We start from the raw sequence: 26518 nt of genomic DNA, 5'->3' as shown, positions 1-26518 counted from the left end.
TACAGAGAGTTCTTATACACCCCATACTCATTTTCCCCCACTGTCAGCATCTTTCATTACCATGATATATTTGTCAAAACTAAGAAACTGACATTGGCATATTACTATTAACTAAACTTCAGACTACATTTTGGATTCACCAGCTTTTTCATTAATGTCCTCTTTCTATTCCAGGATCTAATCCAGAGTATTACATTGAATTTAGTTGTCTTGTCTCCGCAGTATTCTCTGGTCTATGACAATTTCTTAATCTCTTATTTCCTGACCTTGATGGTGTTGAGGAGTACTTGCCAGGTATCCTATAGAATACCTGGATTTTTAAATTGTTTTTCTCATGATTAGATTGGAGTTTGGGGAAAGAATACCACCAAAGTGAAGTGTCCTTCTCATCACATCATATTAGGAGTTAGATGATATCCACATGATATCACCAGTGATGTTAAGCTTCTTCATGTGGTTAAGGTGGTGTTCGCTAGGTTTCTCCACTGTAAAGTTACTATTTTTTCCTTTCCCTACTCTATTCTCTGAAAACAAATCACTAAGTCTAACCCACCCTCAAGAGGATGGGAACTACCTCCTGTAGGAAGAATATCTACATATATTATTGGAATTCTTCTGTAAGACAGATTTCCCTGTTCTCCCCCTTTATTTATTTATTCAATCACGTGTTTACATCAGTATGGACTCATTTATATTTATTTTATACTTTGAATTACAGTCCAATACTACACTATTTTATTGTCCAAATTGATCCAGCTTTGGCCATTGGGAGTTCTTTCAGGTTAGTTCCTGTGTCCCTGTGATATGCCCCATATTTTTGTTTTTGGAGCTCTTCCTTACTTTACGGTACTGAAAGATGGTCTCGCTCATCTTATATTTTCCCCACTCTGGTCCTAGATTTCCATTTCCTTTTTTTAATTGGAGAATAGTATTAAAAACCAAGGTCCAGCTGGGACCTTGCTTGCTGCTACTAGCCTATCATTGTTTCTAGGCCCTCTCAGCAGACATAACCCATGGATACACGCATGTCTGTAATTGGTTCTGCATCTATCCATCTGTATCTACATTACACTAAACATGACTTCATACTGATGTCTCCAACTCTAACCCACAGAGTTCATTCTAACTTCCCCTCCTTGCTTATCTGTAACGTCCCTCTCCAACCACAAGAAAACTGGCTCCTACCATCCACCTTCCATGTACTTATTTGTTCAACCAACATTTAAAATTGTACATTGTCGAGGACTGGATTTGGTTGTATTCCTTTAAATATTGCTGGCTTAGTTCCAAGAGGCAGCTAGGTTACATGGAATTGGCTTGATACCATGGAAGAAGGCTTGGTTTTTAACTTTGTTAGCATTAGTTTAGAGCAGCCTTAGTCTAGGGCTCACTTGGCCCCTCTGCTAAGGCAATGCCTTTCCAAGGACTCTACCTAATGCCCCATGTAGTGGGAGGTCTTTCCAACTCTGGCTGGTGTTGGAGGGGACCCCTTCTCACATCTCTGCATGAACTCTCTGTGCAGCAACGTCCTCTTCTTTATTTTGCCCCACAAATTCTGGTCACTTGGCCTCCCTGAACTCTAGTTGTGTCTCCTCAACTCAGTGAGACCACCAGGCTCCACTTGCCTTCCTCTTTGCCTTCCCTATGCTCTGGCCTGGTACCTTTCTCGAATTGGTAAGCTGGGAGCAATCGTAAGACTCACCTTACGTTTTCCTTCTCTAAGGGATCACTGTTCTGTGCTGCCTGTTGCCCAATGTTGCAAACCATTGTTTCATAGATTTTTGTCCAGTTTTCTAGTACTTTAAGGTGAGAGGGTGAATCTGGTCCTGTTACTCCATTACGTCCAGCAGCAGATGTCCTAGCACTGTTCTAGATGCAGGGGCCACAGTAGTGAGTAAATAGACAAAAAGCCACTGCCCTTGAAGCTTGCATTCTAATGAGGGGGTCAGCAAATTTCTGTAAAAGGCTATATAGTAAATATTTAGGCTTTGTGGGCCAAGAGGAAAAATCAAGTCATAACCACATTGCCACCACTTGCAGTAAGCCGGGCACACAAGCAGTGGAGGACACCACATACAGTCTCTGTGCTCACTGCTCAACTCTGCCCTTATAGCGTGAAAGCAGCATAGACACACATAAATGAAGGAGCATGGCCGTGTTCCAATGAAACTTTATTTATGACATTGAAACTTGGGTTTCGTATCATTCTCACATGTCATGAAATACTATTCTTTTTTTAAACCATTTAAGAATGTAAAAACCATTTAGTTCACCAGCCATCCATAAACAGCAGCGGGCCAGATTTGATGGGCCATAGTTTGCTAACCCCTGATCCAGTGGGAGAGGTGGAAAATAATCAAGATAAATAAATTAAGAATATGGTATTTTAAATAAGTGCCAAGGAGAAAAACAACAACGACAACAACAAAGCCAAAAAGGGGAGGCAGGTGAAGCCTTGGATAAGATGTCTGTCCAGGTAAGTCTCACTGAGACGGTAACTTTTGTGTCAAAACCTTGTGAGAACGAGCTACCTGGTGTTTACAGTAAGGGAGAGGTTTATTTGCTGTTGGTCTAGCATCTGCCGCCTGACCAGACTGAGCTCCTCCAGAGCCGAGCCTGTGCCCCTGCCTGGCACTGAGCTGTGCTTAGTCAAATAAGTGTGTGTGTGTGTGTGTGTGTGTGTGTGTGTGTGTGTGTGACATCAGCAGACCTGGGTTCGAATTCCAGCTCAGCCACCTTCCCATGGTGGAAGCTGGGGAAAGCTCCTTCGCCTCTCTGAGTCTTGGTTTCCTCATCTGTGAAATGGATGTTGTCCCACCAGGGGGCTGTGGGATTTATATGAGATGGCACATGGCTTGTCCTGATGCTGACCTACAGGCTGCTGTTTTTTTTTTTTTAATAAATTTTATTTTTATTTATTTATTTATTTATGGCTGTGTTGGATCTTCGTTTCTGTGCGAGGGCTTTCTCTAGTTGCGGCAAGTGGGGGCCACTCTTCATCGCGGTGCGCGGGCCTTTCACTGTCGCGGCCTCTCTTGTTGCGGAGCACAGGCTCCAGACGTGCAGGCTCAGTAGTTGTGGCTCACGGGCCCAGTTGCTCCGCGGCATGTGGGATCTTCCCGGACCAGGGCTCAAACCCGTGTCCCCTGCATTGGCAGGCGGATTCTCAACCACTGCGCCACCAGGGAAGCCCCAGGCTGCTGTTTTATTGGAAAGAGACAGAAGCTCTGCCCTGGAGTAGCCTCTGGGTTGGCTCTGTGAAGCCAGGGATCTGGACTCTCCATCCCATGTTCATCACCTCTGTCCCAAGAGGCCTTGGACTCCCCACAGCTGAGCCCAGAGCAAAGGGACCCCACCACCACCACTTGCCATAGGGTCATGGGCAGAGGACGGAGCACTGTGCCAAGAGCCCAGAGCCCCGAGTTCCAGTTCTGGCTGCATCACTGCCTCCCTTGAAACCCTGGGCAGGTCACACCCTTTGACTGGACAATGATCCCTAAGAGAAGGAAAACAAACAAGCTGGGCCCTACAACTGCCCCAGCTGACGGCCTGGAGAGCTTCCAGACTACAGCATGAGGAAGGAAAAAACTCGTAAGCAGCGGAGCCAAGATTCAAAACCAAGCCTCAGTCTTAACCAGCACGCTGATCCACGTCCCACAGGGCCCAGCCAGCTTTGGCCCAGTGGCTCCCTAGAAAGGGATGGGAGCCCCCCGACACAGGTTCAAGTCTTACCATTGTCACTTCCGGGCCGCATGACCTCAGATGGTCAGAGCTGGAGGTTGATGCTGCCTGTAGTCAGGTCTCCTCCTTTGCTCTTGTCATTCAGACTAATGTCGCCTCCCAGAAAGCCCTGACCACACCCCCATGGAAGCCCCGGGTTACCCTCACTGTTCCCTGTCCTATCAGCCTCACAGGGCTGATCACTACCTGGTTTCCCTTTCCTCGTTGTCTCACGTCTTCCCTACAGACTGTAACCTCCATGAAGGCAGCGCTTGCGTGGTTGTCTTCCATCACTGTGTCTCCAGCACCTAGGGCAGTGCCTGGCAGGGTCTTTGTGCTCAGAAGATACTGGTTAACTGGATGAAGCCAAAGAACCCTCAACAATCATTCAGTCAAGTGCCCTGCCTAGCCCATTGCACAGATGGTGGGGAGCGGCTGAGGACCACAAAGGGGAGGGGTTTGCCAAGGATCCCTTGGGGAGTTTGAGGCAGAGCAGGGCTTGAACCCCAGACTTGTTTCCCTGCCACACACTCCTCCTCCCCGAGCCTCCGTTTCCACATCAGGACAATGGGTTTTATTTTGGTGGGCTGAGTGTTGGAGCACATCAACCGGCTCTAGTGAGCTGAGGCTGGGAGGTGGTGGAGATGACCTCTTCAGAGCCACTGAGCAGGAGACCTACCAAGAGGAGGGTGTCTGAGCCTCAGAAGACCCCATGTGCCAGGATAAAGCACTCAGCACAGTGCTGCAGCCAGTGAAGCGATTACTACTACTATTATTATTTCCCCGTCTACCCTCAGGGTTGTTCTAAGGCTTGGATGTGACAGCGTGTGTGAAAGTGCATTGTTCTTTGTGAATCTACAGCACAGTGGAAAAGGTGAGGGGCCCTATTTTACTGTCACTACCAATAATAAGGACATTATGAACTTGTACTTTCATGGACTTCCTTCCAAAGGGTATAAATAGGATGGTTAAAATCCATCCACACTGACAGACAGCCCTGAGAAATAGGAGAGCAGGGAGGACTCTATCTGACCTTCAAGGACCTAGAGAGGTAAAGCCGCTTGTCCGTCCTAAGGCTCATGGCCATGGCCCAGATAGACCCACCCTCAGGGCCCAGGGAGCCCTCCCTCTCATGCCCCCCAGGTCTCCTGGCCAAAATCCAATGCAAGCTGCCCAGAGCTTGGCTGATTCTTCCAAGGCAGGCCCCCCGTGGAGCCCCCAGTCCCTGGGGTGAGGGACGAGTCAAGGGCAGACATGGCTGGTTTGGGTCTGATGCTGTTAAATTCATGGTGCCAGCCCCTCAGGACAGAAAGTCGGAGCATTGAAAGGGGCTCAGCCCACAGGAGCTGCCCAGCTGTTCCATTCCCAGTCCCAGATCCTCTGTCCGCAGGCCCTAGACTGGCAGCTGAGCCAGGCCTGCCCACGTTCTGTACTCCCTCCTGAGGCCCAGCAGGTGCCCATGTGAGAGTTGAGTGGGGGTGCCAACTCTGGGGAGCCCCGGGGGGCAGCAGAGGGGCCTTTAGTCAGCTGGTGACCAAGGTCAATAAATCCGACATTTCCCCAGCACCCTCTGAGCCAGGCCCTATGCTGGGCCCCTGGGACTGGAGGTAAAAGGTAGGTTGCTGCCCTCAGCGAGCTCATGATTAGTCTAATTGTGGAGGGAGACAGAGGACCAGACCACTACAACATGGTGCGTTCATCCCCGAGGAGATGGCCAACCATCTGAGGCTGGTCAGGGAAGCTTCCGGAGGAGGTGACCCACTGTGCTGGCCAGAAGGACAAGCGGAGTTACTAAGGGTAAGCAGAAGAGAAAGGAGATCTCAGGGAAAGCGGCTTCCTGGTCTATAAAATGAATAACAGCACCCATCTCAAAGGGTGTCGTGTTTTACAAGAAGGAAGGGGAAAGTTCTTTGAAACTGGGAATCACAGGACACACGCGCATGCGAGGAAGTATTCTTTAGGCCCTTATATAGGTAGGGGTCTGAGGTCCCCAGGTTTCTCCATTAGTCGGCCCCCAGGCCTGAGTCCCTGGGTACGCCCAGGACCCACATTGCCATGGCTCACGCCATTGTCCACCCGAGGGTCCAGACCCTGCAGGAGTCCCCTAGGTCACCAGGCCCACCCCGGACCCACACTGGGTACTGGGCAAAAGACAATGTGCACCAAGCCCCCTGTCGACACACTTGTATCTGGGCCCCAAGGTCCTCGCCTAGTCCAGCACCCAGTCCTCCTGGTTCGAGGCCTTTTGCTTCTTGCTATGTTTCCATCCTTACCTTGATCATCACTCTTGACACGTAGAACAAATTGTGACCTTGACGGCCCCTCCCAGGTACGATTAGGATCTACCGCCTTCCTGCCTTGGTCTACACCGAGGGAAATACTCCTTGTGGTTTGATTCAGATGTCACCACGACAACCATCAGTAGGACCACCACCCTTGATCAACATGATCACCGTCATCGCCATCCTCAGCCCAGGCTCGTTTGCCTCTGTGCCCCTGCCCTGTCAGTTTCCTTTGCTTGGTGTGTTTTTCCCCTTGATGCCTCCATGGGGATGACTTGACTCGAAAACCAGCCCCCACTCCCAGGAAGCGTATCAGCCCCAAGTCTGGGTTGGGATCCCCTTCGCTGCTCCCAGGCCCTGTTCTGCTCCCTTAGATCGGGAACCTCGGCACCCCGTGGTGCCCCTGTCTTACTGCTCTTCTGTCTGCCCCCTCGATGGTGAGCTCCCTGGGGGCAGGGCTGAGGCTTCTGCAGCTTTATGTTCCTGGCGCAGAGCCTGGCTCAGAGTGGGAGCTCCAGAAATATTTGTTGAATAGATGAATGCTTGTTAAATAAACAAATGAAATGTTGCAAATCATGAATCAGAGAGCTTTTGGCAGGAAAGAAGAGGGGGCAATGTTCTCTACTCCTCCAAGGAGGGGAGAAAATGGGGGATCAGACTGTGGAGGGGAATGGGGGTGTTGCTTGGTAAAACTTCCTTGGTTGGGGAAGGCCTGACTCAGATAGGCTCTGTCAGCTGAGATGCCCTCTCAGACCATTGCCTCCAGCTGGATGTTTGGGGAAGTGGGGTCAAGGGTTCAACTGCCCACCAGCCTGGCCCTCTCCTTGGAGACCCTCAGCCTGGGGGAAGCGGAGGGGGAGGAGGCAGGCCAGCCCCCCTCGCAGCCACATGCACCGTGGCCTCCACTCGACCCCTTTAAGACAGCCCGGGCGGCCTCCCTTTGCTGGTTGAAACTGTTCAGTTTTCGGACAGGACAGAGGAGGGGGGTGGGGGGGAGGTCACACCTGTTGTGGAACTTGAGAGAAGGCTTATTTATAAATGTTCAGGGCTCGGGATTCTTGCGGAGCTGATGTCCGGAGGGGAAGGTCACCAAAATGCTTGTTTATAAAAGCAACAGCAACTGGGAACACCATAAACGGGCTAAACGATGAAATTAACAAGCTACCCGAGGCGGGGCACGGCGGGGCATGGCGGGGCCTCCACTGGCCGGGCACCACTGCTGGGCAGAGCCCCAGGCCTGCCTCCAGGCCAGGTCCCTCCCCTGCCCCAGCAGCCCTGCCCGCCCCCCAAGGTCCAGCCTCCCTCCATGACACCCCTACCCCACGCCTGCCCTTGACCCGTCCCCACGCGGGGACGCAGAGCCTGTGTGACAGCTCCTCCAGGGCACGGCCCTTGCTAAGCCACTCCATCCAGGGCCGTTCCTTCATCACCCCAAGGTGAGCAATTCTGGGCCCCCCAAACGTGCCACGTTGGTGCCAAGTTGGGAGTGGTGGGGTGTGTGTTTGGTTTTTCTGGCTCTCTGAGGCCTGATGCCACCCTCCAGCCTACCCCGCCCGACCCTACCTAGGGGTGAGCCTGGGGGCCCCCTGGAAGTGGCAGAGGGCAGTCATTTCCCCCATGCTCACCCCCTCCTGGGACTGTCTGTCCAATTCCCGTTTTCAGGAAAGCTGTGTTTTCCTTGGGTGACTGATGGCTGAACAGGTGGCTTCTGGGTTAGAGAGTGTCAAGTGAACAGCGGCCGGGAGAAGTGGCCCTTTTATGGCTCACTTTCGCTGCCCGCCGCTTCTTGGCTGCTGACAGCTCTCTGGCCTCCTCCCCCCGCACCCCGTGAGGGCATGTGTCAGGCTGCCCACCCATCCTGGCCCTGCAGCCCACCAGCCGGGGCCGGCAACACATGGATTCCTCACCGAGGGGGCGTGGGGACAGCTGAGGGGGAACGGAACCCTGCCCTCCTGCACGTCATCACACATTTACACGCGTGCACAGGCCGCACGTGTGATCACAGACACGCAGGAATAGTCCCACGAGGAGGGCACGCATTCTCTTGGATGCAAGACACCTGCCTCCCCTACAGCTCCATTTTCCATCAGATCCGGCAAGGGTCGTCCAAACGACTCCGTGCCTGGCAGCGTGCTCAGACGGTACTAGACCCCTCGTGCACAGGCCCAGACACGCTGGGCCCCACGCTCACTCCATCTCCCAGCCTGCCTCGCGCACACACAGGCTCCCGCTGGCCTCCCCCTCCTGCTCATTGCCTCGGTTTCCTCAAGCGTGTGTCTCTCTGTCTCTGAGTGACTCCTACTCTCTCTCTCCTTCCTCCCTGCCATCTCTCAGAGTGTGTCTGTTTCTGTTTCCCTTGTTTTCTCTTTGCTCTCTCTCTCCCTATCCTGTTCTAGATAGATCTGCCTCTTTTTGTCCCTCTCTCTCGCCCTCTCTCCTCTCCCTGTCTCTCCCCACTCCCTCTGGCTCTTTCTCTGGCACAGAACCCCCACCCTTCCAGCACATCCTCCGGAGTCATCATCAGCAGATCTGTGTTCTCCCTCAGCCTCACTACTCAGAATTGTTTTTTTTTTTTTTTTTGGCCAAGCCACGCGACATGCAGGATCTTAGTTCCCCAACCAGGGATCGAACCCATGGCCCCTGCAGTACAAGCACGGAGTCTTAACCACCGGACCGCCAGGGAAGTCCCCCTCCTCAGAAGTTCTGAGAGGAGCTACACTTCAGCCTGGGCCTCGCCGTGGGGCCTGTAAGGTGGAGCGGGCAGCTCTCTAGAGTCACTGGTGTCCCCGTGGCCCACGGAGGACCCACAGGCCTCCCCCACCTGGCGGGCGGAGGCTGGCCTGGCTCAGACCCCTCTTGGCTTGGGCTAGGAGTGGGCTACTGGCCTCTCGCCTCTCTTCGGTGCTGGAGTCGGGGAGGCCCTGGGTGTGAGATCTGGGTATCTTGGTACCCAGCAGACCATGGCAGTGGGGCAGGGGCCGTGGGAGGGGGCACAGCCAAAGCTTCTTCATCATCATCCTTGGCCACCATAATGAGCCGCCCAGGCGTGCCCAGACCCTGTGAAATCTGCTTAAAATACTGGGCCCTGTCTCTCCCTTCAAGGGCTGCAGCCTCCCTAGGGAAGGGATGTCAGGTCTCTGTTTAGACCCTAACGAGGGACAGCTGAGCCACCCTGGGGATGCTTTAGCCTCAGGAGCTAGGGAGGTGAGGGGCCTCAGACACCTTGTGTGGCCTAAGGCAGTTGGAAGAGCCTGGGAGGGAACACTGGGGGCACCCAACCTGGAAAGGGCCCTCCATCCCACACTCATACCTAGAGGTCATCCCAGCTCTCCACCAGCCCTTCTCGCCAGCTCCTGAATCCACAGGGAAGCAGGAAAGGTCTATTCCAGTGACAGAACAGGGACGGGAACCTGGGTGGGCAAGGCTTGCTCCTGAGGCCAAAGACAGAGGTAAGGTGGGCCCAAGAGACCGCTCCCCACCCCACGTGAACCCCCTATCCACATACCCTCGGCCTCCCACATTTTTGCCCGGGCCTCGTTCAATTACTCATTCATTTGGCAAATATTCATTGAGCACCTACTATGTGTCAGGCACTGTTCCAGGTACCCTGATAGACCCACAGTCTAGAGACAGGAACAGACAAGAAGCGAGAAAACAAATATTTAGTTACAGTACATGCTGGAATAAGCTCAGCGAAGGAGGCAAGAGCATGCCACCATGGAGATTAAAAGCAAGGTTCCTCGGAGGGGTGGTGGCAGAGGCCTCTCTGAGGAGGTGACCTTTGAGCCTCAAGACCCTCCTTCCATCCTGGAGGCACCTCCTCTCCAGGTAGGAAGCCAGGATCCCACACTCTACCTCATCACAGACTGTGGGCAGATCCACAGTGGATTAATAGTATAAAAACTTCAGCAATAAGTTAACTTGTTGAGGACCTAGGTGTGCCAAGCCCTCTGCAATTTACGTCTGTGTATTATCTCTTTTGATATACAGAACAAGCTAGAGGCAGATACTCATAAAAAAAGACTTTTAAAGATGAGAAAACTGAGGCTCAGAGAGGTTAAGTGGCTTGTTTAATGTCACACAGCTTGTGGGAGGCAGAAGCAGGATTTGTGTGACCCCCACCTCCCCCATGTCCATTCTCCCAGATTCTCCTTCTCCTTGGGAGCCATCTCTGGCCCCAGAAAAGAGGGAGCAGGTGGGGCAGGAGGAATTGGGGGAAGAAGAGTGTTCTTCCCCCCTTCCCAGGGCATCGGTCCCCCATCAAGCCCTCTAGACTGGGACGTTAGTCCCTCTCATCTTCTCCTCTACTGTGGACTGTGGGCCCACAGTCCCCCAGATGCTCCCAGCTGGCTCATGACTCCAACCCCCAACCCCGCCAGGCCCCCCCTCCAACATTGCAGGCAGGCAGTCTGGGTGGAGTGAGGCCCCATCCCAGTCCCCAGTTGCCATTGTCTTCTCCAGACAACCATTAGCATATGTGCAATGCAATTACCCTTCAGCTCCCCTGGCCCTGGGCTGACGTGGAGGTCCCATCCCCAGTGATTTGGGGGAAAGGGGGGTTATTACAACTCACAAAACCTTAAATTAAGAGTGAATAAGGGAAGCGTCGCATGCCACTTCTGAAAGGCTGCCAGACGGGCTGGGGTGGGTGACGGGTGTATTATATGCCAAGCTGATGGAGGAACTTATGGATGTGGGGATGGTGGAGAGGCAGCGGCTCAGCTGGTACCCACCCATGGCACGGGCCCAGTGCCCACCCAGAGTCTTGCCTGCTGGGTGTGGACCCCACATATCCCCTATGGCTGTAGGATTTGCAAAAGGCAAAAGTGGGGTTTGACCTAGATTGTATTGCGGGGGGAGGTGTGTGATCAGAGTCTTCCTGGGGAAGCTGAAGTAGAGCCTGAGGGTTAAAGAGAAGTTAGGCAGGCGAAGTGGGAAGGGCAGTGATCCAGGCAGTGGGCCTGGCTTGTGCCAAGGTCCTGTGGTGGAGGGACCACAGCACATGGCAGGTCAAGAGCCTTTCTAGACCATGGAGATCGGAAATGGAGCTGTAGATGAGGGGGTGACCCTGGGGAAGTCGGCAGGGTCCACTCCCCGATGAACCTTCTTGGCCAGCGTACGATTTGGGATCTGATGGTAGGCGCCCGGGAGGAGTGTACAATGTAACCATGCTGCTTCGAACAAGGTCTCTCCTGCCACAGTGCAGAGAACAGACTGGAGTTGGCAGGGGGCTTTGGAGACCCTCCAGGAGGCCCTCACAGTACTCCAGGAGAGAGACGGTGGCCACTTGGACTAGAGGGCGGGGGGCATTGGAGAGAAGGGACCGCCCTGAGTGGTATTTGTGGCAGGATGGAGCAGTGGTGGTGATGGGGGCGGTGAGCATGCTGGAGTTGGAGCGTGTGCAGCCTGGGGAGCCTGGATGGGCAGGCCAGGTGGGGATGCAGGCTGGAGGGTGGAGGGAGAGAACAGGTTTAAGTTTGAGTATAAAAGTCACAACCCACCTGAGCCTCAGTTTCCTCCATCTGTAAAGCGCTGCGCGATGCCTGGCTCCCACGCGGGAAAGTTGGAGCAGAGGGAACGAACAGGGGTGGGAGCCCTGGGGTAGGGGTGGGAGGCGTGAGGAGTACAGAAATCACCTGGGAGGCGCGAGGGTTCTCACTCCACTTGTCCAGGTGGAGGTAATGGAGGGGACGGACGCAGGGGGGGCAGGGGGAGGGCAGAACCCAGAGCTGCAGGGCAGGAGGCTGTGACCCCGTTCTGCTGCTCCCCCGCTGTGTGTCCATGGGCTTGTCCCCTGACCCCCACGAGCTCTCATTTCCTCCAGGGGGGCCCCCTGGCGCTGGTGCCCTTGGAAAAGGGGCAAGGCCCAAGGCCTGTTCCCAGGAAAGGGAGGACCTCAGCCCAGGCTCAGTGGGGCTCTGGGGAAGGTTGGATTGGACCTGCCCACGCAACGGCTGGGCAGCCAGGAGCTGGGCTTCCTCTGTCTCCATCAGAGCTTGGGGTTGAAGGTGGGGCTCCGGAGGTCCCCTCCCTTCCAATCCCACACCCTCTCCTGTACCTCCGGCAGGGCCCTGCGTCTCCCACGGCTCTGGGGTCCTCCCTCCTTACACACACCTCCCAGGCTGGCAATTCCACCGGGAGCCAGGAGAAGCAGCGACTTCAAGGTCAGTGGGGATGAACTCATGGGCGGTGGAAAGATGGGGCTGAGATACCCCCATCACCCTCACGGGGACAAGGGCCAGAGAGGGCTCCCTCTGAAGCCCTGTGACCCTGGGCTGCAGGGAAGTGGCGGGGAAGCAGGAGAGCTCAGCCCCTTCCCCCAGCCAGGAGCCCTGGGCCTCTGCTCGTATATCTGTCCCTGCATAATGTATATCCAGCTTATGGAAAATATTCATAATGCTCCTTACACCAAACTGGCCCCCTTCCATAGTGCGTGATCTAAAATTAAATCCATTTCAAATATACAGTAGATCGAGTCAAGCTAATATAAATGAAACATGATTAATAGGCAGAACGCTGTTTTCCTTCGCAGGGACGGGGCGGCAGGGCTGGGGGCCGCTCTACCTCTCCCTCCCCACAGCCCCCGGATCCCCAAAGGCCTCCACGCCCCCGTCCTCATCCCAAACTCCCCTCCTCCTGAACCTGAAATGTGAACCAACCCTGGAATTTGCCCAAATGGTGCCAGGCCATTAGAGCAAAGCGGTTAAGAGAGTGTGGTCTTTGGCGTCAGGACAGAGCCAAGCCCTTGAGCAGGTGACTCCGCCTCTCTGAGCCTCAGTTTCCTCATCTATACAATGGGATATTAACAACCCCTGCCTTGCTGGGTTGTTGTGAGTGGTCAGTGAGATGATAAGCTGGTAAAGCGCAGAAGTAGCCAGCATCCCCGTAAAGACAGCAAGCATCGTTGGGTTGCCCCCAGAGGTCTGCTCTGTTGGCCCCCATGGGAGTCGGGATCTGTACGCCCCACCGGCGGGGTTCTGCCGATCAGCCGGCAGAACAAGGGCCAGCCAGAATTCCTGCCATTGCAGGGATACGCTGGGTGGGTTATTTTTAGTTCGTTGGCAAGTGACTGTTACTGACCAAATGTTCCCACCACTGGGGACAGACTCTGCTAAGAGGGCACTTGTGTGCTGAGCTCAGGGTGGGGAGGGGTGTTTGTGGCCCGTCCCCAGGGGCTCCACGCGTGTCCCCCTTGCACACACATTTGGACACAGTTTCCGTGGCCACTGGCGGAGAGCCGAAGGGCCTGGGTGGAGCAGGGCAGCACGTATGCCTGGCCTTTCTCTCTTTCTTTTCACTAAGGACGCTCCTCAGCGTGGAACGAGAGGCAATGTCACCCTTGGAGAGGAGTGGAGCTCTCAGCCTGCTGGCCAGCACGCCGTATCCGTCCCTCCAGGAAAGACCCGGGTTTCCACGGGCTGAGTGTGTATGTGCACGCGTGTCACCTGCGTGTCTGGTCATCGCCTTCTGGGCGGTGTCCTGCTCCAGGTATGGGTGCCCTTTCCTACCTGCCTGGACCCCCACTGTCGGTGTTCCTGGGTCTCTCAGACCCACACCACAACCCCCATTGCAGGTGATCTTCTGAACTTCCTTGTGTTCCAAAGGGAAACCCCGCCTTCTGTACAAGCCCCTGCGTCCCGGGGTGTTTTCATCCATCCAACGGGATAGCGGGCCAGTGCTGGTCCTTTCTTTTTCTCCCCGAGGGGTGGGAAGCAGGCAAGCCCTACAGCGTGGGAGGGGGTGCCGCTGACTCTTTCCTTGTCATTGGCCATTTGCTGCCTGCTTCACCAGGCGTGTTTTGAGCATGTTTGCATAAAGTGGATGCAGGCTGCAATTCCGTGATGAATTCTATGAATACTAATCCGCTACTACCCTTGACCTTGGGGTCACCAAAAGATCAAAACCAAACCATTTAATATTTTCCTTTTGCAGATCAATAGAAGCATAAATTCCCCCTCAATGACAAGTATAATTTCAAACAGATCTATAGAAGGCATGCGTGCATTTCCAGCCCCAGACACTAGCTGCCTGCCTGGCCTTTTGGGGAGCAGACGAGGAGCTTCTTGCCTTTTCTACCGTTGAATTTCTTTTTGCCTTTTTTTATGGCTCTGAAATGCTATTTTCAGCAGCTGCTGTCATATAAATATCTCTTGTTTTTCTTCTCCTCTTTCCCTCCTGGTGAAAAGGGCAGGGGACCTATTGAAAATTCTGCTTTATCTCTTTCAGTCGGGTTCAAGTACAGGTCGAATAATCGATCCCTCCTCCTTTTCTTTTTTAAGTTTCCTGTCGTTCTTTTGGCCGGATCAGCAGCGGAGAGAAATCAGGAGGGCAGCTCTCTTATGCAGATCCTCTCAGAGGTCTATATTGCTGGGTTTGTGTGCGCGTTTGCGCGTGCACATGTGCGAGCTGCCATTGGGTGTGCGTGGGGGGGCGGGTGAGTGCATGAGTGTGTGTGTGTGTGTGTGTGTGTGTGTGTGTGTGTGTGTGTATGTACCTTTGTGTACATGACCATAAAAGCTCATGCTAGTTCAAACTCTCACCCAGAACTTGAGGAGGGAGGAAATAGAAAATCATCAAAGAGAAAAAGTGGAGGGCTGGAGCGGGCATTGTTAACCCCTGCAGCTCCCAGGCAGAGCCGGGTCGGGCCTGGGAATGTCTCCCAGCTGGCTTGCCACGCGTGCGCCTCGTGAAAAAGAGCTTCTGAGTCATTTTATGAATACAACTCCGAGAAGGGAGAAAAGATGCAAAAAGAAGATGGGGCAAAAACCAGACCAAACCAAAACAAAACTGGAGGCGGAGGGGAAAAAAGCAAAAGAAAAGGAGAATTAAACCATTCATCTGCCCAGATTTTCCACTTCACAGAGTAATCAGTTTGGAAGTGACTGAAATAAAGTGGAAGCCACGACTGCCACCACCTCCTCTCTCCAGTCCACGTTTCTTATTTACAGAAAAATGGGGAGTCAGGAAGGCAGCCTCCCTGCCCCCCCCCACAAAGGCCCCCAGTGTCCCGCTCCAGAGAGGGACGAGGACCCCAGCCCTCAGCCGCAGCTGCCCGGTGCCGTGACACCCGGGCAACGGCTGCCCTGAGCTGGAGGTGCAAAGCCAAGATGATTTAATTTATAGAAAGGACAAGGATGTCGTGTAGCAGATTTAATCATCGGAGAGTTTAAAAAAAAATAAGGACCGGGCTAATGTCGTAATTTACATTTCAGGATAATAAAGAGAGAAAGGCAGAGAAGGAAGGGCCCGTAAGCCTGCAAGAAGCAGTCAGGAGGGGAGGCCAACCAGGGGGCTGAGGGAGCCCAATAGATTTGCCTGAAACACCAATAAATTTAAAAACAAACCCAGAAAGCTAAAGACAGCCCCTGGAAAGTGCTGGGAAAATGGACCATCGATTTTAGACTTGATCTGCATTTTGTATTTTAATAATGCTCTCTCTGTCTTTCCTTTTCTCTCTCTCCCTCTCTCCCTCTCTCGCTCTCTCTCTTTTGCAAAATATAAAAGCTGATCTGATAAATATTAATTTGAACCATCATAATGTATTTGAAAATTCCAGCTAAAATGTCACCACATGGAACATTAATGTAATATTTCAAGGCCCTGAGAGCAATACTCATATTGATTGCATTTATTTCACTCTAGGGAGGAGAGATAATTCTTCAATGTGGGACACATCTGGGAGCCAAGGAGGCAGGGGCTGAGGGGAGAAACGCGAAATTATATATGGTCATAAAAAATACAAAACAGAAGATCCTCCCCAAACTCTCCCCTCTCCCGTGGCGCCCCACACCCTAACTTGGCTTTTTAATTTCTCAGCGTGGCGTGGGACACGGAAGGCAGAAGCTCGTGTGCCTCTGGGGCCGGGGTTGCCGAGATTCAGCCTCCTCTCCTTGGGCCTCACCACGTGGGCCCTGCCTCCAGGCATTGGCTGCCTCCCAACATGGGGCATCGGGGCCCAGCTGGGGATGGACAGACAGAGGGACTGGCCCAGCTGGGGCCCCCCCAGAGGTGTGGGGTGAAAGTCTGTGAATGCACAAGGGCTGTGGGGTCCTGGGAGGGGGGCAGAGAGAAAGAGAAGAGGAGAGGAGGGGAAAGGAGGGGAGGGGAGACGAGGGGGGAAGAGGGAGACAGAGAGAAAGGCAAGAAAGAAGAGAGGAAAGATACCAAAACAGAGAAAGAGGAAAGAGGGAAGGAGGGAGACAGAGAGGTGTGAGTGAGAAAGGAGGGAGAGAGGGGAGAGGAGACAAGGAAGGCAGGAAAGGAGGGGAAGAGTGAGTGGGGAGGGGAGGGGGCGAGGGGAGGCGGAGGGGGGCGCCGGCCGACTGGAGTCCCAGTTCCTCTCACTGTCATTAAGGATATTGATGTGCTCAGGCGTCAACCAGTCTTTGCACAAGTGAAAGGAAATCCGATGCTGGTGATGACCCGGAGCCCACGCCCTCCAGGCCCCCTGCCGGCCTGGAGCAGAGACCTGGGAGGCCTGGGGGGAGGGGTGTGGAGTGGTGAGACCCCCATACAGGGCTGAGATGCCAAGGTTCCGTGACTCTAGGCTTCCCCAGCCCAGGCCCCGCGCCGGGGTAGGGAGGGCACCCCTGGAACCCGCTCCCTTCAACACCCATGCCCACGGCTCCAGGGCTGGCTGCCTGGCCTCCTGCCTCCCCCTGGGCTGGTACCTGCAGCCCAGATGCAGGCTGAGCAGGGGTGCCCCCTGACTGAGCCCTCAGCCGGAACTGGAGCCTCACCTTCCTCCTTGCTTCTTGGAGTGTGTGGGGGGTTGACCCTTATAGCACCCCTAGGAGGCCAGGGGCGGGGCAAGGAGAGGCCCCGGAAGCCCAGGGACTGGCCAAGGTCAGGCGCCTCCTTGCCGTTCTTCAGATCTCTGCACAAAGGTCACCTTCTCACAGAAGCCCTCCCTGGCCACCTAGACAGCCACTGACACACACTCCCTATCACGCCTGCGTGTTTTAAGCAGAGCACTTGTCAGTAACTGGGATTATCTTAATTTGCGTTTACGTGCTTTTTACCTCTCTTCCCCCGACTTGGAGATTAAGTTTTTAAGGATAGGGACCTTGCCTGCCCCGTTCACCTTTATATCCCCTACACCAGGCACAGAGCAGATGCTCCTAGGCGTTAGTTGACTTGATGGAAGGATGGATGGACGGTCGGAGCGACAGACGCTAAAGGCTCTGCCCTTACGCTCACCACCCCCTCCCTGCCTGAGCCCCCTTTGAGCCGTGTGACCCAGCATCGCCCCCACCCCCCGGACCCCTCCCAGCCCCAGCGCCCGCTGCCTGCCGCCAAGGCTGCGCACCCCCGCCTCCCCTGAGCCGTCACTCGCGGAGCTGCCACAATATTGTGAAGGCTACGCGCTCCCGCTCCTCCGCGAAGCCCGCAGCCTGCGCCGGGAAAGCGAGGGAGGCGGCGGGCGGGCGGCTCGGCGATGAATAATGCATGACCAAGGCGCCCCCTACCGGCGGCCGCGGGCTCCGCGGGGACACGGCCCCGCCGCGCCCCGGACCTCGCCGGGACCAGGTGGACGCGGCAGATCTCACTTCCCCGCCCAGGGCATCCAGGGAGGGAACTTCCCTCCCTGTCCTGCCTCCGGGATCCAGCCGCCTAGTCCTCATCCTCTCCAGGGCACCCTCCCTCCCTCCCTCCATGTCTGGGGAGCAGCTTCCACCCACCCCAAGACGGAGGGCCACTTTTGGGGGCGTTTGGGGCGGTCGGGGAGGCTGCACAGAGCCTGGGGCAGGCCTGCGTGGTCTCTTAGGGATCCGATCCCCGGGTGGAGGTGGGATGGAGAAGCCCACTCCCTCTCACCCCAGGGCTTCTGCACCCGGATTTGGGCTGGGCCGGGAGTGCAGCCTCAGGAAAGACCAGCTGGAAGGCAAGGGAGAGCAGAGAACGCGGCTTAATCTGCTTATAAAAATTAGTGCAAATTATTTGGTGACATTTTGGTCTCTATAGCTCATGGTAAATATCTAAATATGTAATTATCTGATTAAGTTGATGTTATCAAAAAATTAATGCCAACACTATCACAAGTGTTTCCAAGTTTCTGTAGAACATTTAGAACATTGAGATGCTTTTTTTTTTTTTTTTAAGTTGAAATACAGGAAAGCCCACTATGTATATGTGGGCGTCTGTCATTTTAGAATAAGGGTCCTGGAAGTGTCTTCCTGGGAACCTCTTTTTGGGGAGGAATGGACCTTCTTGGATGCCCTCCACCTGGAGATGCCAGGTGGCAGAGGGCACAGGTCAAGGGTGATAATCAGGAGCAGGTCCCCACCAGGCCTGGAGTGTCCCCCAATGGCTGTGATCTCTGGGGTTCCACCACCACGACTGCCTGTTCCCCAAGCCCACTGTGTCCTAACAGGCAGGTAATGAGAAGGGAGCCAGAGGTCTCTGCTGAGCTTGAGCGGCTGTTTTACTCCCAGTCATGCAAGCCCCTGGGGAGCAGGGCCTCACAGCCTCTCCTCCTTGAGAACAGACTCTGTTGACACCCCCTCACCCCCAGTCATTCCTCCTGTCGCCTGACCCATTGCCTAGCCTTAATAAGCCAGAAAGGAGGGGCGGCCATTCCAGAGGCCAGGACCTTGGGCATCTGGGAAGTGTCTCCAGCCCATCTGTTGAGCACCTGCTGAAAGGTTGGCACGTGTTAGGATCTCTAGTCCCAGCAACGCCCTGGGAACTTGGACTCTGAGCCCCATGTTACAGATGAGGAAACCGAGGCTCAGAGAGGTACAGTCAAGGGCCCAAGATCACACAGCTCAGATCTGAACCCAGGCTTACGCTCTTCAGAGCCTGAGGCAGGGATGAGCCAAGAGGCCTGGAGCTGGGAGGAGGAACTCCAGCCTCTTCCCAGACAGTCCTCTTGTGTCCTGGACCCCACCCCCAGGAGATCTGACTTGAATCCTGAGCTGGACTACAGCCCTCCTTGTGGAATCTTGGGGCAGCACTTGGTCTGGGTCACTACAAATGGGTTGCAAGCTTAAGTGCCCCAGGGATGGCAGGTATAACCACACACGGGAAATATATGGTCCTCCAATAGTTTCCCAAATAGTTCTGACTCTTAAGAAAACGACAGTTCAGGGCGATGAAACCTGACAACCTGTTAGCAACCTTCACCCTGGAATCTTGCTCCTTCAAGTGAGGCCCGGGTTCCAGCCCCTGTCTCCCTTTGCTTTGCTCTGTTGCCTCAGCCAAACAAGTCTGACCTCTCTGAGCCTCTGTTTCTTCATCTGTAGACTGGGAATAAAAGCAGTACCCATATCACAGGGGGCTGCATGGGCCAGGCGAGTGGAGGGATGTGCAGGGCTTTGTAGGACAACCCAGGGTCCTCCCAGGATAATTCTTGTTAGTAAGTTGGGGTCCTCATTTGGTGGCTCTTTTAGTTTGGGTCTCCCCAAAAGCAGACCAGGGATCTGCAGACCCTGCAGACCCACCTGAAATATGTCAGAGAGGACTGAAGGTCTCTGCCATCAGTGCCATTTGAGAGGGATCTCCAAGGAGAACGGGGGCGGGGGCGGGGGGGGGGTGCAGAAGACGAGGAAAATGTGTCAATGAGCAGTTGCCACTGTGAGCAGCCAGGGCTCAAGACTCCTGCAGAGACTAGAGCACAGCTCAGAACTGTCCCAAGGTGAGAGTGTTGGGGCGGAGGGGGCGGGGTGCGATTTATCCACCAACTTCCATCTGTCACTGGTTCATTGGTTGAATGAGAGTCACAGGGGGGCCAAGCTTGCTCCTCCGGCCAGAGAGATGTCCTTGGGGTGCTCAAGTCGGAGTGATGGGGGCTGTTGGTAGAAGCTGCGGGTGCCCTCTGGGGCAGGCGGAAGGACAAGGCAGGGCCCAGTGCCCACCCCAGTTCCCTTCCTTTTGCCTGCTACACTTGTCAGCACCAGTGCCCACTCTAGGCCACACCCGGGCTCAGGAGTCAGAGGTGGGCCAGACTCAGCCCCAGCCTTGTCAAGGGGGAGGAAGGGAGCTCACTTTTCCACAGAATGAGTGCTGAGAGAGAGGTAGGTCTCCTGGCCTTTTTAGGAGCCCAGAGACTGGGTATTCAACTTAGCCTGGGGCTGAGAAGGCTTCCTGGAGGAGGGGCCATTTTCCTAGCAGAATCTTGAGCCAGAAACTCAATTCTCTGTCCTGGGGCCTAGAGGGACCTCACCCCCCCACACTGTCCAAACTTCCTGCCGGCCGTGGTAACTTAATATTGAATGGCTGGGTGGGGCTGGCAGCTCTGCGCCGTCCATCATCCTGGACTCCAGGCCATCTGTCCTCCAAACCAGACTTTGTCCTGCCCCTGGCACTGCGGGGGTGGGGGCAGCAGGCAGTGAGGAGAAAGGGTAGTTCTGGGCCTAGGACCTGAGGGACTGCCAGAGGTTAGCCAGCAAGAAGTTCCCAAAGCTTCCAGAATGACTGGAGAGCTTGCTTTAAATTTGGATACAGGTTTAATTCAGACCTTCCGACTCAGAGTATCCGGGCGAGGATTTGAGCTTCTGCATTTTTAAGCACGCACCCCAGGGTCTCCTCATGCTGCCAGTGGACTTGGGTTGGGGACCCATCTCCTGCTCTGTGCTGAGCTAGTGGTCACCTCCCCCCACGAGGGACTTCCTGTGGCTGTGAGCTCCTGGGAGTATCCCTCCCGCCGTACTCATCTTCCCCATCACTTAAATCATCCCCCGCGACCTGGATCTGTGTTGCCAAGGAGAGGGGGTGAGAAAGAGGAGACGGTCTCCCCAGGGATGTCCTCTCTACCTCTGCAAGCTCCACCCTACAGAGATTCCCCCCCCCCCCACCTCTGTTCCCTGGAGAGCACGGGGGAGCATGGGGGCTCCTCTGTGGCTGAATCGGTGACCTCCCATTCATTCATATGCATGGATCAAATTTTGGAAATGCAATTAATTACCTGTTGTTGTGTCTGCTTTAATTATTGTTGTGTTTTCTATACACTTCACACAATTTAATAAACAGTTGGGGAAACAAGATCTTCATGGCGGCCAGGGCTCGGGAGAAGCTGGGCTCTGTCCCCAGCCCTGGGAAGCACTTTCCACCTGTCATTCATGGTCACATCCATTCATTCTTTCACGCGTTTGTTCATTCATTCTCCAGTCAGTTTGTCATTGATTCATTCACTCAGTCCCTCATGCATTCGGATACTCATTTACTCATTCATTCATTCATTTATCAAGTGAATATGTATTAGCAAAGCCATGTGACAGCCTCCAGGAGAGAGGCCAGGAAGGTCATGGTAAATAAAACAAGACGGTACCTGCCTTTTAAGAGCTGGCAATCTGGTGGGGGAGACAGACGATAAGTACATGCGATGAATACAAATAGAGCCAGGATGACCAGGGAGGACTTCTTGGAGGAGGCAACATTTAAACCCACTCCCTGTTTCATTCATTTGTTTATTCATCCATTTGGGCAGAGCACGCTCTATTCCTGGAGAGAACAAGAGATAGAAGGCCCAGTTCTGAACCAAGACCTAGGGGGAGAGACAACTGGCGGCCGAATTATTACAACACAGTGGGAAACATGGTGGTAGAGGTAGGAACCAAGTGGGAGCGTGGAAGCTGGAGAAACAGCCAGGGAAGTTTTCTCCTTGAGAGGAGGCATGGAGCGGGTCTTCCAGGACCCAGAGAAGGTGAGTAATCTGAGCCTCCAGGGGACAGGCTCAGGGGCCATGCACAGCTCCTCTGAAGGGATGGACCAGCAAGTCCCCGTTACAAGTGCTGCGCACGGTGGTGGTGGCATGGAAAAAGAGGAGGAGGAGGGGGTCTGGTGACTAAGACCTCCTGGTTCCAAGCCCCCCCAAGGCTTGGAGTCAGAGGGGACTGGATAAGGCTGGGTCTTGGTGAAGGAACAGAAGTTTATCAGCCAGAGAAGGACACTCCAAGAGTACCCCGCACGTGCAGAGACCTAGGGGCAGGAGGGAGCTGGCATGGAGTGGGGAAGCCCGGCTTCGTGGCAGAAGATGGAGCCTCAGGCCCAGGAGGTGGGAGACAGGTGACCAGATCACACGGGCCACGGGGGCGGCACCGAGGAGCCCGAGCGAAATCCTGGAAGTAATCAGCAGTCATGGACGGTCTGCAGGCTGGGGAGGCGACTGTCAGAGCTGAGTATCTGTGCTTGTTTACAAACATCTTCCAGGGACTTCCCTGACGGACCAGTGGTTAAGACTCCGTGCTCCCAGTGCAGGGGGCCTGGCTTCCATCCCTGGTCGGGAAACTAGATCCCGAATGCCACAACTAAGACCCAGCGCAGTCAAATAAGTAAATATTTTTTTTTAAAAAAAATATCCGAACAGACTTTTAAAAAAACAAAAAAACAAACAAATGTGTTCCAATGCCTGCTCAGGGCCGGGGATACGGCAATAAGCAAGACATGGTCTCCGCCCGTGGAGAGCCAGTGACTCTGGTAGTAAAAGCGCCATCAGGGTGACCATGCTAGGTACCCAGGAGCCCAGAAGAGCGGGTTAGGCTCAGGAAAGAAAAATTAAAAGCCAGTAACACCTAGTATTTATCAAGCCCTTCCTCCATGCCAGGTGCCTCCCATTTGTTATCCCATTAATAATAATAATAGTAGCAGCAGCAGCAGTAATAAGTAACACTTATTTTGTGCCAGCTTCTTTCTGTTCTCTGTGCTTTTACCCATATTAATTCCTTTAATCTTCACGACAACCCTGGGAGGTGGATATTATGATCAATGTCCCCATTTGACAGATAAGGACACGGAGGCTCGGAAGCTGAGTGGTTTCTCCAAGGAATAAGTGGCTGAGGCGGGCTATGAACTCAGACCCTCCCGCTTCCCCAGTCCATGCTGGCCTCTTCCTGCCCCGCCCCCCACTCCATCAAGGGATGGGCTGGGGGCTGAGGGGGCGGGGGCGCTGCTGGCAATGAGCCGATGGCCTTGTCCTCTCCCTTCGGGCAGCCTCGGGCTGCTGCATTCTCCTGCCGACTGAGGCTGGTGTTTTATGAACCCAGAACCGCAGCAAGATTCTCCTATTAATTTATTGGTATTGCTAATTAAACATCATATTCGCAAAAGTAAATTTCCTAATGGCCTCCAGTCCATTTCCGAAGTTTCCCAAAAGAGATTTCTTGTTATGGTTGTCAATTGAAATCAATTAAATCTCACCGGATGGGTGGGCTGTGGCTGGCTCAGGGGTCACCGAGGGGATCTGGGGCCTCTGGACAGGGTCTAGCGGGGGTCCTTGTTGACCACAGAAGAGGAATGGGATCAGGGAACTCTGGGGAGAAAGAGGCAGAGTAGGCCCAGCCCCAAGCTCTTGGGTGTCAGCTGCCTTCTCTCTGACCTCCCCTAGTTAGGGATGGGCTTTCCTCTGGCCCTTGATGTGGTTGCCGGCTGGGCCTGTAGCTGTTTGCAAGGCTACGTCAGGGAGGCCAGGACTAGGATGAGGAGTGAGGAGGGAGGTGGAGGGAAGAGAGAATCTAATAGGAGGATCCAGGAATGAGCGAGTGCCAGTGCTTGGAGGAAACTTAGAGATTTTTCCAGTCAAACCCCTCATTTGAAAAATGGGGAAACTGAGGCACCAGGGAGGAAGTGACATGCTCAAGGCCACAGAGTCAATATGTGGAGAAGCTGGGTCTTAAACAGAGATCTGCCTGTAATCCCTTTGAGAACTTGATGAGCTATGTGCCCTCACTCCAGAAAAATGTGCACAGGAATCACAAAATTGCAGGGACCTTGCTCTGTACCATGGCAATCCCCGACCCCAGTCAGTCATCGTGTAGTGCTTAAAAGCAATGGCTCTTGGATCACAAGTTACCGCTTTTGAATCCCATATCCAGCAAGCTCTCTGCCTCTCTGGACCTCAGTCTTCCTGTCTGTAAAATGGAACAGCAGTCTCTCCCTCCCAGGGCTGCTTTGAGGGTTATCTGACAAAGCATGTGAGTGCCCAATATCAGGATGGGCCTCATCATGTCAGAGCCCAGTGTGGAGAGGGCTCTGGCCAGTGCCGGCCTGGGCTGCAGGTGGACCCAGGGAGGTTGGGAGAGGGTGAGCCCATGCAGGCCGAGGCTTGGCTTCACGTTTGGAATGATGGTCACCATTTACTCAGCGCTGAGACATCACATGTGTCGTCTCTGTAATTCTCCCAGCTGATGAGGAGGTGCTGTCTTTGCCTCCTTCACAGATGGGGAAACTGAGGCTAGGGAAGTCCAGGATTTGCCTGGCCTGGGGTTCCCTGGGGGAGGTCTCTCTGACTCCAGAGTCTGAGTTGGTAACTGCTCTGCCTTTGCTGAGAATGAAATGGAAGAACTAAGAGTGGACCAGCCGCCAGGACTTCGAGTCCCTGCTCTGCAGCTCCTTTGCTGGGGGGGCTTGAGCATGACCCCTGCACAGTCAGGGCCCAGGACCCACCTGAAATATGTCAGAGAGGACTGATGGTCTCTGCAGGCCAGTCTAAGACACCAGGGTGCACACAACGGTCAGCACTGCCCTTTCCACTCCTGCAGCTACAGGCCTAGCGTCCCCTCCCGACACCGACCCCTTCCCTTGCCTTTGGGGAGTGGGACCGGCGGGGAAGGAGGTAAGTGAGGGGCATCTCCCAGATGCCAGGAAGCATCCACCTCGCCCCAGCTCTCCGTGGCACTCGTGGCTTTTGTGTGTCAGTATCTTTATGGGACCAGTGGGTCATCTGAGTGTTTTGGTTGCTGCTTGGGAATCTCCATTAGGGCAAGTTTTAAAAATACACTCTATTGTTGTTTATTATTAATGGTAATGACACAGGGAGCGAGGCGGCTCATCAGCTCCCTACTGTCCCCGGCTTCTAATGTGCTGCGTGGAACAGTCACTACCCAGGGCCTTGCGTGAGTGTGAGCTGGACTCAGGGCACGGGACTGGACCCCGGGGTGCCCAGACATTAAAAAAAAATTTTTTTTTGCCTTTTCCCCCCTGGAACCGTGCTGGTTCTGCAGCTCGGTGGCGGCTAGGGCCTCTGTTCTACAGGATGGGGTTTGTTAAAGTTGTCAAGAATAAGGCCTAGGGGCTTCCCTCGTGGCGCAGTGGTTGAGAATCTGCCTGCCAATGCAGGGGACACGGGTTCGAGCCCTGGTCTGGGAAGATCCCACATGCCGCGCAGCAACTGGGCCCGTGAGCCACAACTACTGAGCCTGCGCGTCTGGAGCCTGTGCTCCGCAACAAGAGAGGCCGCGATAGTCAGAGGCCCGCGCACCGCGATGAGGAGTGGCCCCCGCTTGCCGCAGCTAGAGAAAGCCCTCGCACAGAAACGAAGACCCAACACAGCCATAAATAAATAAATAACAAACAAACAAAAAAAAAGAATAAGGCCTACTTCAAGAGATATCGAGTGAAATTTAGAAGACGGCGAGAGGGCAAAACTACTATGCTCGGAAACGAGTGGTAATCCAAGGTAAACACAAGTACAACCCACCCAAATGCAGAACGACAGGTCATGTAACTAACAGAGATATCATTTGTCCGATCGCTTATGCCTGTATAGAAGGAGATATGATAGTTTGTGCAGCCTGTGCTCACGAACTCCCAAAGTATGGTGTGAAGGTTGGCCTGACAAATTATGTTGCAGGTTATTGTACTGGCCTGCTGCTGGCACGCAGGCTTCTTAATAGGTTTGGTATGGACAAAATTTATGAAGACCAAGTCGAGGTGACTGGAGATGAATACAATGTGGAAAGCATTGATGGTCAACCTGGTGCCTTCACCTGTTACCTGGATGCAGGGCTTGGCAGGAGTACTACTGGGAATAAAGTTTTGGGGCCCTGGAGGGAGCTGTCGAGGGAGGCTTGTCTATGCCTCACAGTACCAAACGGTTCCCTGGTTATGATTCAGAAAGCAAAGAATTTAATGCTGAGGTACACCAAAAGCACATCATGGGGCAGAACGTTGCAGATTATATGCGTTACCTGATTGAAGAAGATGAAGATGCTTACAAAAAACAATTCTCTCAATACATAAAGAAAAACGTAACTCCAGACATGATGGAGGAGATGTATAAGAAAGCTCATGCTGCAATATGAGAGAATCCAGTGTACGAGAAGAAGCCTAAGAAAGAAGTTAAAAAGAAGAGGTGGAACCATCCCGAAATGTCACTTGCCCAGAAGAAAGATCGGGTAGCTCAGAAGAAGGCAAGCTTCCTTAGAGCTCAGGAACGGGCTGCTGAGAGTTAATAAACCAAACCACAATTTCTACGAAGATTTTTCAGATAAAGACAGTAATAAACTTATTGAACAAGTAAAAAAAAAAAAAGTTTTTTTTAAGGTGGTAAAATACACAGAACATAAAATTTAACATTGTAGACCTTTTAAAGTATGCAATTCAGTGGCATTAAGTACATTTTATGTAGCTGTCTAGTTCCAGAACTTTCTCATCACCCCAAAATGAAACCTCATACCCATTGAGCAGTCACTCCTCATTTTCCCATCCCTCTGGCAACCACGAATCTGCCTTCTGTCTCTATAGATTTGCCTTTTCTGGATTTGCCGATTCTGTACCCATTAAACATCAACTCCCCATTT

The 26518-nt window shown here is 53.7% G+C and overlaps 1 long non-coding RNA gene and 1 pseudogene across 2 annotated transcripts; both read left to right on the top strand.

The window, feature by feature from the left end:
• Positions 1-7282: 7282 nt before the first annotated feature.
• Positions 7283-15534, top strand: LOC309616511. Its single transcript, XR_014237510.1, has 4 exons — positions 7283-7438; positions 12070-12166; positions 13305-14359; positions 14625-15534. It is a non-coding gene; the product is annotated as an uncharacterized lncRNA (long non-coding RNA).
• A 6081-nt stretch (positions 15535-21615) lies between these two features.
• LOC309622489 (large ribosomal subunit protein uL18 pseudogene) lies at positions 21616-26249 on the top strand (annotated as a pseudogene). Its single transcript has 2 exons — positions 21616-21645; positions 25306-26249. The product of its transcript is annotated as a large ribosomal subunit protein uL18 pseudogene (transcript).
• Positions 26250-26518: the final 269 nt, after the last annotated feature.

Source organism: Balaenoptera borealis, assembly GCF_965194805.1.
Source record: "Balaenoptera borealis genome assembly, chromosome: 1".
In the NCBI taxonomy this organism is placed as follows: Eukaryota; Metazoa; Chordata; class Mammalia; order Artiodactyla; family Balaenopteridae; genus Balaenoptera; species Balaenoptera borealis.
The sequence above is the reverse complement of the archived record's forward strand: the minus strand, read 5'-3'. Positions and strand labels throughout refer to the sequence as shown.